The following is a 17,395-nucleotide window of genomic DNA, read 5'->3' as shown; positions in this document are numbered from 1 at the left end:
CAAAATCCCCAGTATTGGCGATCCTATACAGAAGCTCGAAATTTTCCGCGGAGTTCAATGCGAGACGCCTATAACAGTTTCCACAACGAAACTTTGTCTCGAAACCTGGCAGAAAATCCAAAAAGATTCTGGTCGTATGTGAAGTATGTTAGCGGCAAGAAACAATAATTGCTTTCTCTGCGTTATAACAATGGAGATAATATCGAAGACAGTGCTGCCAAAGAAGATTTACTAAACACAGCCTTCCAAAATGCCTTAACAAAAGAAGACGAAGAAAATATTCCAAGCCGGCTTCGGTGGTCTCGCGGTTCTAGGCGCGCAGTCCGGAACCGTGCGACTGCTACGGTCGCAAGTTCGAATCCTGCCTCGGGCATGGATGTGTGTGATGCCCTTAGGTTAGCAAGGTTTAAGTAGTTCTAAGTTCTACGGGACTGATGACCACAGCTGTTAAGTCTCATAGGGCTCAGAGCCATTTGAACCATTTTTTTAAATATTCCAGAATTCGAATCGAGAACAGCTGTCAACATGAGTAACGTCGAAGTAAATATCCTCAGAGTAGTGAAGCAACTCAAATCACTTAATAAAAGCAAGTCTTCTGGTCCAGACTGTGTACCAATTATGTTCCTTTCCGAGTATGCTTACGCATTAGCTCCATACTTAAGAATCATACACAACCGTTCGCTCGACGAAAGATCCGTACCCAAAGATTGGAAAGTTGCACAGATCACATCAATATTCAAGAAAGTTAGAAGGAGTAAACCACTAAATTACAGGCCCATATCGTTAACGTCGATATGGAACAGGATTTTAGAACATATATTGTGTTCGAAAATTATGAATTACCTCGAAGGAAACGGTCTATTGACACACAATTAACATGGGTTTAGGAAGCATCGTTCCTGTGAAACACAACTAGCTCTTTATTCACATGAAGTGCTGAGTGCTATTGACAAGGGATTTCAGATCGATTCCGCATTCCTGGATTTCCGGAAGGCTTTGGACACTGTACCACACAAGCGGCTGGTAGTGGAATTGCGTGCTTATGGAATATCGTCTCAGTTATGTGACTGGATTTGCGATGTCTTGTGAGGGAGGTCACAGTTCGTAGTAACTGACGGAAAGTCATCTAGTAAAACAAGTGATTTCAGGCGTTCCCCAAGGTTGTGTCATAGGCCCTTTGCTGTACCTTATCTATATAAACGATTTGAGAGACAGTCTGAGCAGACGTCTACGGTTGTTTTGCAGATGACGCTGACGTTTATCGACTAATAAAGTCATCAGAAGATCAAAACAAACTGAAAAACGATTTCGAAAAAATATCTGACTGGTGTGAAATGTGGCAGTTGACCCTAAATAACGAAAATATGAGGTCAATGAGGTCATCTACATGAGTGCTAAAAGGAACTCGTTAAACTTCGGTTACACGATAAATCAGTCTAATCTAAAAGCCATTAATTCCACTAAATACTTAGGTATTACAATTACGAACAACTTAAACTGGAAAGAACACATAGAAAATGTTGTGGGGAAGGCTAACCAAAGGCTGCGTTTTATTGGCAAGGACACTTCGAAAATGTAACAGACCTACTAAGAAGTCTGCTTACACTACGCTTGTCCGTCCTTTTTTAGAATACTGGTGCGCGGTGTGAGATCCTTACCAGACAGGACTGACGGAATGAATCGAAAAAAGTTCAAAGAAAGGGAGCACGTTTTGTATTATCGGGAAACATGGGAGAGTGTGTAACCGCAATGATACGGGATTTGGGATGTAAATCAATGAAAGAAAGGCGTTTTTCGTTGCGACGGACCAACTATGTCCTCCGAACGCGAAAATATTTTATTGATACCGACCTACGTAGGGAGGAACGATCGTCACGATAAAATAAGGGAAATCAGGGCTCGTACGGAAATATATAGGCGTTAATTCTTTCCGCACGCTATACGAGATTGGAATAATAGAGAATTGTGAAGGTGGTTCGATGAACCCTTTGCCAGGCACTTGAAAGTGATTTGCAGAGTATCCATGTAGATGTAGAATTTTCAGTTTGATTTCTAGTGTGACATGTGGTCGATCAGGACTGGGCTGTGCCAATTGGTTGAGGCAATAAAATCTACTTTATCTAACTTGTTTTGAAATCTTTTTTAGGTAATGCAAAAGATAAGCGACTGCAAAAGTTTTTGAATGTGACCGGTACGCAGACAAAAGACTGGTGACCATAACTGACAGTTCTTCGAGACTTCTGTGCTTTCGATGAACCTTCGGAGCAGCCACAGGGAGAAGACGTAGACCACTTGTCGGCAGAGGGAGAGCGGGAGCAAGTGGTCCGCAATCTGATACAGCGCCGGCGGCAGCCACGAGGGAGAATGTTTAGGGGCGCCCGGGGGGACACGCGCGCACAGATCGCTGCGACTTCTGGCGGAACGGGGGAGGGAGGCAAGCGGGGGTGGGCAGGCGGCGCGGTCCGGAGGTAGGGAGCGATCGTCATCCTCAGCAGCGCTCGCGGACCTCTCCCGGCCGTAATGCATATTATATGAGTCGAACAGGAAGAGTCGTTATAGATAGCGGCACGCTCCGCCGCATACGCGATCGGCCCTCCCCCCTCCCCTCCCTCCCCCTTCTCCGCCGCTTCCACTAGAGCCCCTGCCCGACCCAGAGTCGGGCCTGCCATCTACCAGCGTCATCTCCGGAGGGTGGGCAGCCTTCCCGTCACGAATAGGTGGCGTCCACTCCGTGTACAGGTTACTTGCCACAGCGATTCAAAGTCGCCGAATGCCAATTTTCTCTACGAATAATTTTCTCGAGGACATGTTACCTGTTTGTCCGTTCGGGAATCCAGATACGCTTTCCGACAGGACTTTCTATCACCTAAATTTATATTGAATGTAAACAACAAACGTTTTTCTTGCTATCTTCAGTCTTAATTTCATATTCTGTCTACTTCAGGAACTTAATTTATTTACTACCCAAATACCAAAACCCATCTATTTCTTTTAGTGTCTCATTTCTCAATAACATTCACTCAGTTTCGCTTGTTTCACCATTATCTCGCTTTTGACGATATACAACTGATAACCTATTTTCAAAGGCATTATCCGATTAGTACAACTATTCTTCTGAGAAGGAACTCATTGAGGAAGACGTCGCAAGTTCAATAGTAGGGCTGATTTTAAAGTGTTCTACTAACAATTATGAAAGGATAACTCTTAGCTACTAATGACTCACCGTGTGCATCACGAAAACCACATAAAATGACTGTTCGGGAGATTCAGAGATCAACCTTCTATGGATGTTTGTATTACACTTCACGAAAAAGACGTAGTAGAGACTCAAGAAATGTTAAAAACAAACCATCATCTTGCACCATGAACACCGAATGAAAAATTCTGTGGCACAGTAATCACAAAGGAGCGCTCAATAGAGATCGAAGGCGACATCCGAGGTGTTACAAAACAGTGCATGACGTTCAGCTAGGTGGCCAATCTCAAAGAATGCATATAGAACCACATTGCTGTAACCGGCTGACCAGAATTGGTGGAATGTGTTAGCATGCAACAGAACGTACCGGTGTGCACGCTTGTTCGTGTGTATGTGAGAGACTTGCAAGCGCTCAGCAGCAAGTTTATCAGGGCCCTTTTATATATTAAAAGAAACTAATGTGGATGAAATTATTAAAAATGTTGTCACACAGGGTGAGGAGGAAACTTATAAAATAGACTCATGCAGTCACTCCCACTTCACTCTCGTTGATCCACACAAACGCTATCTCACAAGCACGAAGACAATGGAAAAGCATGGAAAGTGTTACACTTCGGATTAAAATAGAAGTAAACGATGGAGGAACTGAACAAAACGCACACAGAAATGAGACTGGCTGACCATTTACAAACAATTTCGGTGAGCCAGTTACAATATTTACTAATTACGAACATCACCTTAAATGTTACCTAACACAAAGGGCAAATCTCAAATCTGTCAGCGTGTCTGCACATACTGCTCAGAAAATAAAACACAGTCAATACATGTGGCCCACAGTGATCTGTACACTCCAGGCAGTACACATTGAACGGTAATCTCACTGAGCAACAAGTCATCCATCATAGATCTGTGCGTCCTACACAATGTGACCAATAACATCTGGGCACCCCCCAAAACATACGTTTTTTTTTCATATTAGGTGCATTTAGCTGCCACCTACTGCCAGGTACTCCATATCAGCGACGTCAGTAGTCATTAGATATCGCGAGAGAGCAAAATGGGGCGCTCCGCGGTACTCACGGACTTCTAACGCGGTCAGGTGGTTCGTTGTCACTTGTGTGATACGTCTGTACGAGAGATTTCCACACTCCTAAACGTCCATAGGTCCACTGTTTCCGATGTGATAGTGGAAATATGATGGGGCACGTACAACACAAAAGCGTACAGGCCGACCTCGTCTGTTAACTGACAGAGTCCGAAGACCGTTGAAGAGGGTAATACTGTGTAATAGGCAGGCATCTATCCAGACCATTACACAGGAATTCCAAACTGCACCAGAATCCACTGCAAGTACTATGACAGTTAGGCGGGAGGTGATAAAACGGATTTCATGGTCGGGAGTCTGCTCATAAGCCACATATCACGCCGTTAAATGCCAAACTACTGGCCTGAGCAAGGAGATTAAACATTGGACGATTGAACAGTGGAAAAAGTTGGTGCGGAGTGACAAATCGCGGTACACGGTATGGGCATCCGATGGAAGGGTGTGGGTATGGCGAATGCCTGGTGAACGTCATCTGTCAGCGTATATAGTGCCAACTGTAAAATTCGCAGGCGGTCGTGTTATGGTGTGGTCGTGTTTTTCGTGGAGGAGGCTTGCACCCCACGCCGTATTGCGTAGCACTATTACAGCACAGGACTAATTGAAGTTTTAAGCGCCGTAGTGCTTCCCACTGCTGAAAAGCAATTCTGGATGGCGACTGCGTCTTTCAACACTATCGAGCCTCTGTTCATAAAGCACGGCATGTGGCAGAGTGGTTACACGACAATAACATCCCTCTAATGGACTGGCCTTCACAGATTTCTGACCTGCATCCTACAGAACACCTTTGGTATGTTTTGGAACGCCGACATCGTGCCAGGCCTCACCGGCCGACATCGATGCAGCACTTCGTGAAGGATGGGCTGCCATTCCCCAAGAAACCTTCCTGCACCTGATTGGAGTATGCCTGCAAGAGTGTAAGCTGTCATCAAGGCTAAGGTCGGGCAACACCATATTGAATTCCAGCATTACCGATTGAGGGCGCCACGAACTTGTAAGTCATTTTCAGCCAGGTATCCGGATACTTTTGATCACGTAGTGTAGCTTCGTGGATGAAACGAGGTACGCCATTACTGCGTTGTAAGGTTTCACCCCTCAGTTCCAACCACTCATTTTCTCACTGGTTTATGATATGGAACCTCAACAGCAAAATGGGAACATGTAGCTGGCTGGCACAGTGAACTAACAGAGGATAAAGACACACCTACCAGGCTGCTATATCCGGTCATTCATTCTCCACAATACCCAAGTGCCATGGCATACAGCAGAAGGATGTCTACTTCCATGGTCATTGTAGCCAGAGGAGGGCATGCTTGATATCCTCGACTATTTTATCAGCTGGGGCCAGCGCTGCAGAGACTGAAAGGAACTAAGTGAGTTGGAAAGGCAAGGAATGTAGCAGGCCTATGGCCACAAGATCGTGGATAGTTTAGAACCAAATACAGTAAAAGGAGGCCACTGAATCTTGAGGACATGATCTGGGAACACGAAAGAGCATCCAATAGAGAATCTCGTTTAGACCCATTCGTGAATACAGCTACGTCGTTGTGGTACCCATTTAAAATTTTGGAAAATAACGCACTAAGAACTGAAGCAGGAGTGCATTCTATCCTGTACTTCACTGGACATAAAATTACTCTGATCCTCTGCCATAGCCAGGGTGGCAGCCAGTTAAAAACTTGGATTTGAGCCAGTACAGGGCTCACACCAACAGGCTGCAAGACACATTTAACAAGGATACAGATGGCCTCACTGCATGTGGACGATCCGTAAAGAGTTGTTTCATAGACTGATGGGCAATTGTATGGTATACTGCAGAAGTATTGAGGTGCTGACTTGCCTAACGGACGCAGAGAAGTTGTGGCTGTATGGTAAGTGGCGTATCACCAGCCGCAGCACAGGGACCAGGAATGGGTCTGGTCCTGCAAGCGGCTGTGGCTGACCCATACACTGCACACTCATAGACCAGCTGCGATCAAATGAAAGCTCTATAGAACTGAAGCAGCCATGTCCTGTATGCTCCTAATGATCTGTGGTTAAGACACTTCAGAATGTTCAGTGCCTTCTGGGCCCTTGCCTTGAGGTCTTTCAGGTATAGTGACCATGAAAAATGAGATCCAAAAACCGCAGGGAGACTTCAAAAGGGAGAATTGAGCTCTGTATAGGAATTCATATAAATTAAACATACAATGAGAACGAGTAAAATGAAAAACATTCACTTACCCACCGGAAACGTAAATCCAATCATTGCAGATGGTTCTGAGCACTATGGGACGTAACTTCTGAGGTCATCAGCCCCCTAGAACTTAGAACTACTTAAACCTAGCCAACCTAAAGACATCACACACATCCTTGCCCGAGGCAGATTCGAACCTCCGACCGTAACGGTCGCGCGGCTCCAGACTGTAGCGCCTAGAACCGCTCGGCCACTCTGGCCGGCCCAATCTTTGCAACCCACTCCTCCAGGCTCTTCAGTGTTTGTTGCATTATTGATGGAGGAAAGAAAACTGCAAAACTGTCCACAAAAGAAGGCATTGTCCAGGACTCCTCAACACAGACGTGATACTGTTTATGAGTACAGCAAAGAATATAACAGTTACATCACTGCTTTGAGGAACAGCATTCTCCTGCTTACAACGATCCAACAGCACGTCAGTAGTGCAGGACCCAGCAACCAGACCAGTAGACCATTAACCATTCGCTGCAGGGTCTTTCCTATACATCTCAGGAATGCGACACGCCGGTAGCTACTGGAACATGTGTGTCCTTTTTGGTTTGAGGAGAGGCGTCAGCATTGTCTCTCGAGTTTGGCAACTGGCCTGTTTATAGTATCTAGCTAAAACATCGACGGCTGAGAATGATTCAGCAGCAGCACAGAAATAAGTGTGTGTACCTTTACTAAAGATACGCAGCTCGTGAAACGTCATGGGGCTCTCCAAAACCCAACTAGAGGGCAAGTAGAGGTCGAGCCCCACAAGAATGACTAGCATTGACGTCTCCCAAGAGAAGAAGTTGTCAAGGGAGTTGTTCTGCAAGATCCGACAGAGCCCCAGAATCTACTGCACCTTGTGGAGGTGAATACGGTGAGCAAGTAGTGATCCTCTGACACACTTCAATTTCAATGGTAACTACTTGCATGTCAGTAGCCAGGGGGAAAGCAGAGGAGTAGTGTTCATTATTGGAAAACTCGGCGACACCTCACTGGCTCTTCCCCTTTCAGGTCACCTTGTGGTGTAGGATATAACCCTGCAACACAGGGAGTCAGTATCTACAAAATGTGTTTCTTGTAAAGGCAAGCACAAAAGTCATGCTTGTGCTAGAGGTTTCAGTTCCTCCCCTTGAATCCTGAACCCATTCATGTTCCCCTGTAGTCTGTGAGCCATGTAATTAGTGTGATTTCACAGCAGATGTAAGTGACTTGAAGAATGGGGGGAATGAAGCGACTACCAGGGCTTTATCAAAAGGTATTTAGCTCGATTATGTCTTCCTAATCAGCCAGAAGTGTCAGAGTGAGATGTGGCGGTGCCCAGGACAGCTTCTGAACTGGTCGTGGCCTGCTTCCTCCGATGATGAGGAAAGTGGGCGTTGAGAGGCACTCTGTTTTTCATGTGCCTTCTTCATGTTCGCAGCAGAACTGTTGCTGATCTCTTCTACTGCAGCTGCCTCTATTGTTTTGTCTTTATTCACTTTGCTTTGGGATGTACATGCGCAAACACAGGCGCTTCTGGTGTGTAACGGTACACTGGATGTCATCTACATCAAAGTGTCCACCTTGGGAGCAGATTTCTGCACAATGCAAGCATACGAAAGGCAAATACATGGGATTTTGTCACGTTATACCTTCATAGGCTGCCTTTCCATACTTTCAGTAGGTCACTTGACCTCCACACTTCATTCTTGTATGGTCAAAATGAAGATATTTATAGCACGCCATAGGATTGGATATTGAAGGCCTAACTGTTAGGTATGTATGGCCTAAGTGTAAGACAGAGGAACACTGGCAAAATATATGCTGGACGCATTGCAAAGTTAAAGGCGACAATGGAAGTGGCAGTCTTCCCAATTTCTCCATCATTGCTTTGTGTTCGTTGCTCGATATGCACTATCCCCTGTAATCATCATTCTTGGTTCAGCTCCACTATGTCCATGTCCGTGATATGATGGCACGTGTCCACACACTTGCTTGTATTGACAGAGGTGTGCATCTCAACAAAATCATCATAGTCACCCAATTTGTGCGATTTCTTAAGAAGTTTCACCTGTTTTGACTGATTAGTTTCAATCAACAACGAGCCATTACATACGCGTTTAATGGACATTAAGATGCCAGCAAGTCATTCCAAGCAGTTATAAATACTCTTTTGCAAACGTCCCCTCCTTAATCTTGAACACTAGCAACACATTTTGATTTACGACTCCTTGAGTCCTATTACACAAGAACAACTGATTGCGGTTATCAGAAGGGCTAGCCTCTCTCATCCGTCTGGATGTACACACATCACACTGGGCGGAGAAGAGAAGAAGAAGAAGAAGATTTCGAGGGTTACATCTCGATACCACGTGCAGCCGGGGAAATACGCGTCCACTCAGACAGAGTAAGCCTTGTACGACTGAGATACCGAAGGCCCCCAGAGGGTGCCCGCTAACGACTGCTCCACCTCAACAGCCATGGATATCATTGGCACGCAGCACATCTTGAGAGTGAGATTTTTTGTACGGAAGTTTTTACCATCCTCGCTATATGAGCGGCCAAGCCAAGATCCTCATTCCCTGCAACGTGGTCGCTGAAGCATGCCTGTGGCTTACAGTGGCAGAGGACTGGCTGTCCTTACCAGGCCCAGATCTGGAACCCCACGGTCGCCAAACCTATACCAACAAAAAATGCTAAGCCCTCAGGTCGACTGAATGTGAAACAGCCTGTCGTGGAGATTATGGTGAAACTGGCTGTACTTTAATGCATAGCTGCAAGCTGTGTGATGATATGTTTTATAAGCACAGAAAAAAACAAACATCCAGATTCTGAATTTTTCCAGTGGTTCCAGGTGGTATGAACTGCAATGTGACATACTTTTCAAGAGTGTTAATTTGCTCTTGAGGAGTATGATTTTTATACAGAGACCAGGAATCAAGCAAAAGCAAGTTATTTTGACTAGCTATTGGCTGAGAGCAGCGCTCTTACCATACCTATAGTTCTCTTACGCTCTTTTTCCCACTATTGTTTGCTTCACACAAATATTCACTACTGCCCATGGAAGATCACACGGATGGGAAAGAAACGTATCTGGTAGAGCACCTCTAACACCTCACGGCGCAGTAGATAACTTTACAGGCAATTTATCATCCAGATTTACAGTCGGCATAATTGTACACAAACGTGCGAAGGTACTGATGTTAACTGATCTTGATACAACTTTCTTGGTACCTCTGATTTCCACATAAATATACATTTCCTTTTCAAATCCCAATTGTAGGAGTTGGAAACAAATTCCTTACTGAACGAAGGGATACGTTTTTTTATCTCGTCGACAAATTTTCTCTTCGATTCCGCAGTTTCCTGCGCCTCGTCAAGTTGATACTTTGTTTGAAATTTCTTTATCTTATGTCCTCCAATTGTCCACTTCCTCCCTTGAAACCACTGTAATCTAAGCCACACTGAGTTTTATGTGCTTAACGTAGCAGGTCAAAATCATGCACATCCTGTAAATAGTTCCTCGCATCGTTGAAACACGCAAACACCTGTCTTTGTAATAAGTGCGCCTTGACCTGCCTTGAATACCTGTAGTTTTTCCTATGCACTACAAGGTCATACTGCTGCAGACGTATATGAAATCTATTCATAATTTTTTGTATACAATGCTGTGAATGATCTTCCATGTATGTAATTATGTTCAGTACCCGCTGCTTAGACAACGCTCGTCGTTTACCATGTATCACTTGAGATGGGATGTGTGGCTCCTTGCCCAGTATGGATGATGGACTACATGGCTCGACACCTACGTCAGTATCACTTGTTAAACACGTGTCGTCGTCATTGTATTCCAGATATTCATTGTCCGCACAGTCAAGCGTATGCGCCACATATCCACTAACTCATCTTGCAGGAACGCCAATACTTTATTTGCACTTCTTTCTCACTGTGTGAAGTTCATTGGGTTCTTTTCTGACGAAATGTTAAGTGACGCAACTGATGATCCCTACATGATACATTAAAGTAATAGTGATGTAATATTCACACTTGTCAGCGCCAGTCTGTTTTGAAACTGCAATTATTGCAGTCTTCTTCAGATATGAGAATATCTCGCCTGTAAGATACGTCTTGCATATCACGTGGAATTGTTTTGCCGAGACCTCACTAGTTCTAGAGCAAACGTTGTCTGCTGCAGGTACCTTCTCTTTACTTAGTTCTTTCTTTGTGTGTATCATTCTTCAGTAGTTTCATGTCTCCCAACTCGCATTAATCTACTTCCTGTTCGTTTTCCATAAAATTTCTGCAACCAGTGGTGCGGTTAGCGTCTCTGCTTGGCGTTCTGTGAGTGACTAGTTCAAACGCGACTAACTACATTTTATTCAGTATTTATTATTAGTGAAAGTATCTAGAAATTTCTTGTATTTCCATATTCTGGAATATTCGATGTTTGTATAAAAAGCAACACTCTACGTCCAGTAGCTCATTTCCCTTCTGGCTGTACCATGCTGATCGTAATGCACGTATTTTTGTACATTATTGAAAACCTTAAGTTCTGATTTGGACCTGATTCTAGTAACTGCGTGATAATGTTTGGTGTAGACACCAGGTACTTCCAAAACAGGAACTAAAAGCTGTCGACTACACGGACAGCAAGGGAAGTACAAGCATTTAGCCGTTCCCACGGTCCATATATTCATAAGCCAAATGAATCCCAAAATGGCAATAAGTCAGCTGCATATCAGTCATCCATCAGTGTCTTCCTGAAAAATGTCGGAAAGTATTCCAGCGAGTCGCTAAATACAACTGGTGATGTGACACGACATATTTAGCAAATGTGTACTTTCACTTGTGTGACACACACACCTCACCAGTGGTTCGGCAACAACGAAGAGGAGCTCAGTACCTGGCACAGATTTCATACCGAACTGAAGACAAGGTTTGGGACCATAAGCAGCGTTGTGTACGAGTTTGTACATAACTGTAGTGAAAGGTGAGCTACAAAGCTATCTGGCAACAGTCATAGTAGGAAAGTTGGGAAGGAGCAGAAATATTTAGTGAATAAGCTAACAGAGTAAAGAGAAGATTTACTCATACAGCAAGAATTGCAGTCCATCTCACACAAAAGCAAGAAAGACGATGCTCTCTGAACTAAGCTGTGACAAGGTGGCGTCTGTGTACTGTCCCGTTCCGGAAAGACTCCAAGTGCAGGAAGGGCTGTCCAATACTGCGGCCGCAGTGGGCTCTCGTAATCCAGAGCCTCTAGAGGCGTGGCCCAGCAGGCACGCATCATTGGGTCCGCCACATCCTGCATGACTGCTGTTGGCGTCTGACAGAAAATTTCGGATCCGTTGCCGATTTGAAGCCCTTTGGGGTAATATCGATATGTGATACCACAAGCAGCAAGTTCACTAAGTGGAAGAAGAACTGATCAAGATCTCATAACGTCATGGGAAAACGACACAGCCCTTCATACAGAGCGTTTTAGTCTAATGCCTCATTGTGAATCTAGATGTGACAGGAGCTACCGAAGTCCCACACTTCATGAAAGGAGTCGCAACAGATGTCTACCAAGCTAACTTTCCTTGTAAAGGATGTCACAACAATAGATGAATTGATCAAGTGATGTCTTTCCATACCTCACAGAGATACGAAATTCTTTGCGTTTTCCTTTACTTTTTCGTTTATAAATGTATAGCTATAGGGTTCTTTTAATCATTGACAAAGGTCTTCTTAGGCACTTGTGGGTTTTATTGTTGTTCTGAAGAAGGTGTAGTTATATACGCTGAAACCTGGGTTAACAACACTAGGTGCTTTTTCCTCAATCGAGACGAGTTTTTAGTCCTTTAATATGTCATAGATATAGTCAAATCAGTAAGAATTCTTATATTTCCACAAAGACCAGATTCTTAAAGAAGTGTGGGTTTCGTGGTACGAAAGCGATTCCGCTGAAATTCGCAAATGGAAAATGCGTTCATCCGACGGGAATAGGTATTTCAAGAATAGTTGTCAACGACAAAACACAGCCCTTCCAATAAGTTGTTTTAACGAATTGCTGTGAGAATCTCATTATTGTATGGGACTTCTTGCGGCACACAAGCTGTCATAGCGAAAAAGGTGGGATCGAACTTATTACAACAAACACTCAGAACACAATTTGTTCTGGGCGGTTGTTATGCTACCATCATCAACGATGCGAGTTTCAGTCATCAGTCTAGATGCGTAGTTATTAAGTGTGAAGGTTTCGCCAGTTGCAAAAAGCTACGCAGGTTACAAAAGAAATTTACATCCCAGTGACGGTTATGAGCATTGTAAGTGGTCAAGCAGAAGTTTGCGTCACTAACCGTCACGATCTGCCACAACTCATCCCTTGGGAGAGCCGAAGCAGTCCTAGGACGACATAGTTTAGTGTCACCGTCGAAGAATTGTGCTGCGCCAACAGCTACACCATAATGCATACATGACAGATCGTAGCTTCATTCTGGTTAAGAGGTGAAAACATTTTCTTCAAGTCCATCTCCTTCGTCTAATCTCTCTGCATATTCCATCTAAACACTTGATTCACTTACAGTTGGTTCTCTTTTCTCGAAAGGATTCTTCAGTTTTCCTGTAATCTGTACCTGTTTCCCATAGTTATACTTGCTTCAGCAACTTTGAAATCTCCTCTGGCCATTCCGGAGTTGCTCATTCACACTTTCTCTCGATTTCATTTCTTAGAAGTTTCTATTCCTTTCAGCTTCCATCATATGCTGTATTTTCATGTTTTTCATTCCTCCGTTAAACTCAAAAACTGGATATCTACTGAACTTCGTCTTCTCGCCTGTTCTTCTGCTGTCTTCATCTCTCAAAGCAACCGAATCTGTTGCAATCTCTTCCCCAGAGTCAGTCAAACATTGCCCAGCGCTGACTTTGAAACCCTTAAGAGAAAGAGTCTTTCAATTCATCCAGTTTCAGTACCTTCAGTTTTCAAGTTTCTGCAATTGATTCGGTTCTAATTTGGAGTTCGTAACAAATAAATGATGGTGAGAGTTAACATCTTCTCCTGGAAATATTTCGGAGCTTCAGGTTTGATTTGGCAATCTCTATCGGACAATTACATACCGTACATGAAACGTTTGGCTGCTCTAGATATCTTTCACGTATACAAACCTCTTTTCAACCCAGATTTTACCTATAGTTAAATTCCAGTCTGTGGAAAATTCCCCTTCCCTTTCCTTACCTCCTATTCATCCTTTGCTACTTTTTTCCATCCCTTCTTTTCCTTACAACAGCTTTCCTGTAATCTATAACATTTAAATTTCCGTCGGCCATAACGATCTGAACACTTCTGTTACCAAACATTCTGTCACAGTCTTCATCTGCTACAGAACCAGCAAGCTTTTTAAACCTGTACTAACGTGATGCGTTTCGTTTGTTCTGTATCTTGTTTGTAATAAAGTTTTCTCTATGCTGTTCGCAGTATGAGTAGCTCGACTGCATTCCTTTACTGCCTGCTAGTTGAGTACTGGTGTTGCCCGGGTATATATTTATTCCAGTGTTCTATTAGTCCATCTCATTCTTCCCCCTCTCTCTGTCTATACCCTATCACCCCTCTACCAGGTCATCTCCTCCTCTTTCCTTTCTTTGTCAGTCTCCTGTCCTCTCCCTAGACTGTCTCCTCCTCTTCCTTTCCTCCATTTCCTCCTCCCTCTCTAACTGTTAGTCTCCTTCTCCCCACTCTCCCCACTTATCTCTTCCTCCCCAATCTCTGTCCATCTCATCGTCTCTCCTGTACTTGTCCATCTCCTACTCTCTCCTCTCTCCATCCATCTCCTTGCCTCCCTTTTCCTGCTCATCTCCTCCTCCCCACCATCTACACTCCACTCCTCCTTCCCCCTCGCTGTCTGTCCCCCTTCTCTCTCCACATTGTCACGCTCACCCTAACAGGAGGCTGGTAGTTATTACCACCACAGTATTTCTTTCCAGATTGTGACTAATACACTGACAGAAAAAATTTGCAACACTGAAAAATAGTTAATGTTGAGTAATGAAATTTCTGGAGCACATTTGACGTAACATTTTAAACGATTAACATTGCAAGATCACTGGTTAATGTAAGCGCGGGAGAAGCCAATCCAAACGTGAAGTTCTGGTAGGATAATAACTGGCGTGAACACCAGTATGTTGAATGTGAAGCATGCATGCGTTGCGTTGTACAGGTGGTAGATGTCAGTTTGTGGGATGGAGGTCCACGCATGTTGCATGTGATCGGTCAATAGAGACTGTTTGTGCATAACACGGAAGTTGTCTTTCGATGATGTCCTGCGCGCTTTCGATTGGAGACCGATGTGATGGTCGATCAGGCCAAGGCAACATGTCGTTATTCTGCACAGCGTGTCGGCTTTCAGCGACGGTATGCTGTTGGAAAACACCCTCTAGAATGCTGTTCATGAATGGCAGCATAGCAGGTCGAATCACGAGACTGATATACAAATCAGCAGTCAGGTGCGTGGAATAACGACGAAAGTGCACCTGCTGTCATTCAACATCGCACCGCAGAACGTAACTCCAGATGTAGGTCCTGTGTGTCCAGCACGCCAACACGATGGTTTCAGCCCTTAAGTAGCCTTCTTCTAACCAGTACACGGCCATCATTGGCACTGAGGCAGAACCAGCTTTCGTCACACAAAACAACAGACCTTCACTCTGCCCCCCCCCCCCACCCCACCCAATGAACTCTCGCTTCACGCCACTGATGTCGCAAATGGCGCTGGTTTGGGTCAGTGGAACGCACGCTACAGGGCATCTGGCTCGGAGCTGTCCGTCACCGATTTGTAGCAGTTCGTAATGTTTCTGTGGTACAAAACGCTCCTCAAATTGCGGCTGAAGATTCAGTACTATGCACCAGAGCCATACACCGAACGCGATGGTCTTCTTTCTCGGTAGTTCAACGGGGCCGTCCGGAGCACGATCTTCTTGCGTCCGTTCATTCTAGTGACCACCGCGGCCAGCAATCATGTATAACGGCTACATTAATGCCACGACATTCTGCAGTGTCATAGGGGCAACACCCGGTTTCCTGTAGCACTATTACACGACCTCGCTGTAACTTAGTCATAATGGCGACGTTGTAGCCTTAAAGGCATTTTTCACTAACATCATCAGTTCACCACATCAAATCTTCAAGGTACCTATCGGTCACGACCAATACAGCATGTATTTTAAACAAACCTGTTTTGCGTTGCTAGCGCCACTCTTAGGCGAATTTTGAATATGAATAGTCATTCAGATGTAGAAACACGCTTAGCAACCTCCATTTATATTGCACTACTCTTTCTTGGTGTACTGACTTTTTTTTTCTTTTTGCCGTCTCAGTATATGTACAAAATTTGGCTGAAATTTTTCCAGGGGTTTAGGATGAGGTTTTTACCAGCAACTTCGCTCGTGTATGCACGTGTCTAATTTATTTCACGTATTTATACACATATTTCACCTGTACTCTGTCGAGTTTCCTCCTGCAGTTTCATTTTCACGCAAATCAGTGTTTATGACATCAAATATTCTCATCTAAGTGTCTTACAATGCTAACAAAGTGTGTGTACTTGCGTGCTTACGTGTGTGTGTGTGTGTGTGTGTGTGTGTGTGTGTGTGTGTGTGATTTGTGTTTGTGTTTTTGGAGCTTATGGCTTTCAACGGCGAGTTTATCAACGCCCTTACACTTATTAAAACGAACGGATGTGGATAAGATCGCCAAAAAATATTGCACAGAATGAGGAGGAAAACTATAAAATGACACTCCTTCACTCACTCCCACCTCACTCGCGTTGAGCTACACAATCATTCCATCTCACACGCTTTAATGGGAATGAAACAGGAGCAAAAACACGGCAGTGGTAAAAGAAAGACAGAGGGAAGTGTAAGTCTCTGGCTACTTACAAAAAACATGGTGAGCCACTGATCGTGCCAAGACATTGAAAACATTCCCCTGAAATTTTCTAAAACGGGTTGGACACATCACAAAACCTTAAAAACAATACCACATTCGTTTGAACGTCACTAAAAATAAAGTGTCGACCTTCTGACCTCTAGCCCGATAATAAAACACAGACCCGTAAAACTTGCCGCACAGTTATGTGTACGCTCCAAGTACCAAAAACCAGAAGGTTGTAATCTTACACTACCACACAACATTGTTAAATTTTTCTCAGTGTCTTCATTAGTTTCAAAATCTCCGAGAGGTGTAAGATGTACAAAAGAAAAACTTTTTACTTAACTACATTTTTTGTTCTTGATCTTCTTGGCTTCAGTTCTTGCGTCTGGGGCTACATTCTTGCGGCTGAAATTTTGACTTACTGGGTTCCAAATGACTAAATTACTGATGAAGTACTATCTGTTGCTATGAGTTTCTTTTATTTTATCCCATACTTCTATATCACACTGACTTCACAATCTCAATTTTCATAAAGCCATCAGTTACATTGTTGTAGACAAAATTAAAAAACACGTGCATCTCCATCAGAGGCACGGCACGCCCACTACTACTACATTCTGCGGTACCAACAAAATTCCAAAGAGTTTACAAACCAACAGAGCTTACATACTTTCTTGACAAAAGAAGAATCTTTACTAAGCCAGATCTTTATTTTATAAATGAATCCAGAAATAAATTTAATAATTAGCGAGAGATTGTGCAATTAATAATACGAATTTTAAGCATGCCAGAATTACTAATTTCAAATATTTCTCTAACAAGAATAATATTTAACAGTTAGTACATGTCGATTTGCAACAAATTAATTTCTTTTTATATATTTTAGCCTGAAATATAATACATCGTATACAAAATAAATTAAATTCTTTCAGTGAAACAGCCGAGAATGTTCTCCTATGCAAGAATCGACAGATACATGTTCTCGGTTATTCCTATGTATTG

Source organism: Schistocerca gregaria, chromosome 3, assembly GCF_023897955.1.
Source record: "Schistocerca gregaria isolate iqSchGreg1 chromosome 3, iqSchGreg1.2, whole genome shotgun sequence".
Classification (NCBI taxonomy): domain Eukaryota; kingdom Metazoa; phylum Arthropoda; class Insecta; order Orthoptera; family Acrididae; genus Schistocerca; species Schistocerca gregaria.
Note: the sequence above shows the minus strand (reverse complement) of the source record.